Source organism: Rhincodon typus, unplaced genomic scaffold (genome assembly GCF_021869965.1).
Source record: "Rhincodon typus isolate 14 unplaced genomic scaffold, sRhiTyp1.1 hic_rhity00002965, whole genome shotgun sequence".
Classification (NCBI taxonomy): Eukaryota; Metazoa; Chordata; class Chondrichthyes; order Orectolobiformes; family Rhincodontidae; genus Rhincodon; species Rhincodon typus.
Window position 1 is genome coordinate 18,310 of NW_025968603.1, and position 4,365 is coordinate 22,674.

Consider the following 4,365-nt stretch of genomic DNA (forward strand, 5'->3'; position numbering starts at 1 on the left):
TTTCTGAAGAAGGGTCTCGACCCAAAACGTCAGCTTTCCTGCTCCTCTGATGCTGCTTGGCCTGCTGTGTTCATCCAGCTCTATACCTTGTTATCTCAGATTTTCCAGCATCGGCAGTTCCTACTATCTCTGTAACACTTATACAGTTCATTCCTGTTTGTGGGATCTTGTTTTCCAGAAATTGGCTTTGATGTTTTTTCCTACGTAATAACAGAGACTATACTTCAAAAGGAATTAATTGGCTATAAAGTGCTTTAGGATGGCCTGAGGTCGTCGATGCTCCTCTATAAATGCAAGTTATTTGCTTATTTTCTTTTATTTGACATAATGATTGCAAACTGTAATTGGTGAATACTTTTGTTCAATTTTTAAGTTAATGTATAACTGTATTGTGACAGAAACAAATTAAAATTGCATGTAATGAGCTGATTAGGGAAAAAATAACTAGTGTGGTTTAACAACAAACTACATTTTAGTAATTATTTGTTTGTATCCAGATTGCATGCAAATTTAGTCTTTCACTGTTTTTATTTAAATACACGTGCATTGTGTTTACTTAATTTATACTTCCCTACACAGCTGTTCTAACACACTGGAAATATTGAACATCTGAATAGATTTAAGTTAGAGGTGTTCTGTTAGGACTGTGTTTAAATTGTACATTTAAGTCATTTCTGTTGTTAAAATGTAGATTCCTTACCTTCCTCCAAGCATATTTTCTCTTAGAATCCCTACAGTGTGGAAACAGGCCCTTTGGCCTAATAAGTCCACACCGACCCTCAGAGCATCCCACCCAGACCCATCCCCGTATAACCCACCTAATCTACACATCCCTGAACACAGTGGGCAATTTAGCATGGCCAATCCACCTACCTGCACATCTTTGGACTGTGGGAGGGAACCCACGCAGACACGGGGAGAATGTGCAAACTCCACACAGACAGTCACCCGAGGGTGGAATCAAACCCAAGCCCCTGGTGCTGTGAGGCAGCAGTGCTAATCGCTGAGCCACTGTGCCACCTTCTGAGTACAACTATCTGAAGTCTGCAATATTCGTGATCTCTTTATTTGAATGAAATGTTAATGCAGGCAGAATTTATGGTTAGATTTCATAGCTGTGGGAAAAAAAAATCCCTCAGTGTTAAGCCCAGTTGCAGTTTCCATTTTTGTTAGTGAACCCCAAAATGTTGCAATATTGATTCCTTCAGTAAAAACTAATACATGCATGTAATCTAATTTGTATAGAGTTGCAATGCTATCATTGAATGGCAAAACACATTTTTTAAATTAAGTTGCTCAGACATGTTATGATGCACCTTCATGACGAGGTGGGACTAGAACCTGGATCTTCTAGCCTAGAGGGGAGGACATTATCACGGTGCCATCTTTTGAAATAAACTTCTGGTTTTGGGCTTATTACATCTTGTAGACAATCTTCCTGGCTTCTGATTCAGAGTCATACCTAACTGATAGATTGTGCATTTGAAAGAAACCTTAATGCTACCTGTAAGTTTGTTTGAAATACATCCTACAATGCATGTAGATGAATTAACTCCTTAGACCATCCACATGATCAGAGTCAGTCTTGCATCTAAACCTGTCAGGATGAGATACATGGCTGATGGCTGTTGGGCGACAGGAGGTTGCTGCAAGGGCCCTGACCGAATAGATCCTGAAACTAAGCCATTTGTTGAGAGAGGATCCAAATGAAGAAGGGAAAATGGAGCAGGAAAGGCTCAATATTTCCTTGTAAGGTGAGCAGGAACAGGAGGAAATAGAATACCCTGTTGAAAGAAAGTAATGTTCTCAGTTTCTTTTCAAACCTCATGGAACTTTCTACATGGGCCTGAGGTTAAAATTGAAATTAAAGACTGATCTGCATATTTTAAAACAGGATCCAACCACGCATGCCGGCTGAAAAGAGCACAGTAGTACTAGGACCCATGGAAAGGCTACAGAATTGGAGCAGAAAATCATATGACACATTTCAACTGCTGGTCTCAACTCAACCCAACCCCCAACCTCCAATCCCCTCTCCATCTGGCACCCTTCTTACCTGGCATCCTAACCAATAACATCCTAGCCCGTCCTCATCTGGCACCTTCAAATCACACTTACCTTTTGTACTTACTGTATGTACTTACTGTTCCTCCAGCTGTCAAAGTGTCTGGAGGAATCTTTCAATTTCAGAATACTGCTACTGACTGCTATGAAAAATGAACATGATTTGCCAACTTCTGAGGGTTCCATATTATAAAAGCACTGTCAGAATGGAAATGCGCCTCCGTTTTTCTGAGGACACCTGATTGGAATCTCCTCTCAGAAACTGACAGCTCCCCTGTTTTACTGTGAGACTGCCACTCCTTGGAAAATCCATTGTTTCCTCTGACTGGAGAATCCATGACAACGAGGCACAGTTTTCAGGTAAGGGGCTGATCATGAGTGTGAAATGAGGAGATATTCCTTCAGTCAATTCTCCACAATAGAGGGTTGTGAAGACACTATCATTGCATATTTATAGATAAAATAAATATATTTCTGATTTCTTGGGATATCAAAGGATACGGGAAGAGATGGGAAAATTGAGTTGAAACCCAGGATCAGACATGATTACATTGAATGGTGCAGCAGGGCTGTTTAGTAGACTTCTGCTTGAATTTTTTATGTTCTTAAGTGTTTAATTGAGTAGGGTCCTGTTATCTGAGAGACAACAGGCTTATCACATTGTGATACTTCTGTGCACATGCACCTGTACCTCATCTCTTGCAGCGGTGCAAGATAGATGTGATAGAATAGAAGCCCCTTTGATGTCTTTATGCAAGTTGTGGCGAACATTAGAGCCAGTTGAACACTGGATCTGGACAACAATCACATGAGTTTCAGCTGACGCTGTCACCACAGGCTTCCTTAGTGTAGGACCTTTATACAACACTTATAGAGCTGACTGCATTGTGATTGACTGTTTTACTTTGGTTCTGTACACTATAATCCCACATATGATACAAGTGGATTGTGGTGCACTGACTCTAACTGTTAATTGTTGTCACCTCCCTTAACATGAGCTCCTGGATAGATGGCAGCCTCCTCTAAACCTGGAGAATCACTTGGAATTTAGTTTGCCATTCCAAATGTTATTCCTGTGATTATCCAGATCTTGTAAATGGATGGTGTGAAGGTAGAGCTGTGAAGAAGGAGAAGCTCTTGACTGAATACATTATTACTGAGACAAGCTAAGACTATTTGTCCAAATGCCCTTTAACTGATACGTATGCCCCCAGACATGTTAAGACATGTCATTAAAGTGGTGCTTCCCACACACTGACTGACTGGACAATGGTCACCAGGTGTGGGGGAAGGGGTGTGGTGGGGATGGGGGTAGGTGGTGAATGATGTTCTTTTTGCCCAGTGGATCACACCTGTTTAGGCATGCTGCAAAAGGCAGCACATTGCTGAGAGCCTGGGATGACAAGAGAGGGGTGGCCAAGGGTGGTTTTTTAAAAATGATCATCGGATTGAAGACAATATGCTATATCATAGAATCCCTACAGTGAGGAAACATGCCCTTCGGCCCAACAAGTCCACACCGAACCTCAGAGCATCGCACCCAGACCATCCTGCATAACCCACCTAATCTACACATCCCTGAACATTATGGGCAATTTAGCATGGCCAATCCACTTAGCCTGCACATCTTTGGACTGTGGGAGGAAACCCACGCAGACACGGGGAGAATGTGCAAACTCCACACAGACAGTTGCCCAAGGGTGGAATCGAACCCGAGTCCCTGGTGCTGTGAGGCAGCAGTGCTAACCACTGAGCAACTGTGCTGCCCCGAAAAATATGGAACACTTCATGAATTTGCGTGTCATCCTTGCACAGGGGCCATGCTAATCTTTTCTGTATCGTTCCAATTTTAGTACATGTGCTGCCGAAGTGAGCACATATGCCTAAGGCTTGCGTCATAGAGGTGTATAAAAATGCCATTTTCAAGGCTATTAGTGCTACAGCCGGAAGCATGAGCTGGTCTATCATGGGAAGACGTGCAGGAGGTTTCATTGGCTAAGTGACCACTCATTAACAAGCTCTTGTATGCGAGAGCACACTGAGCAGTTGACGTTGTGAGTATAAACTATTGTTTGGTGTGTTAGTAAAGGAGCAACATACTTAGTGGAAGTTTGATTCGCAGTTGTGCTTTGTGTCATTGATACCAAAGTATGGGGTAAAGATCTTAGAAATTAGGAGGCCCCTTTGAATTTAAACCCTTGAATTGTGCTCTAGTTTGTCTTACAAAATGAGCAGGAGTTTGTTTATGTGGCCTCATGAAAGCATGTGAAGTTGTCAGTTCCAGCATTGTTTATCTGTGGG

The 4,365-nt window shown here is 42.1% G+C and overlaps 1 non-coding gene across 1 annotated transcript; it reads right to left on the reverse strand.

The window, feature by feature from the left end:
* Positions 1-3,834: 3,834 nt before the first annotated feature.
* Positions 3,835-3,941, reverse strand: LOC125481657. Its single transcript, XR_007261423.1, has one exon. It is a non-coding gene; the product is annotated as a U6 spliceosomal RNA (small nuclear RNA).
* Positions 3,942-4,365: the final 424 nt, after the last annotated feature.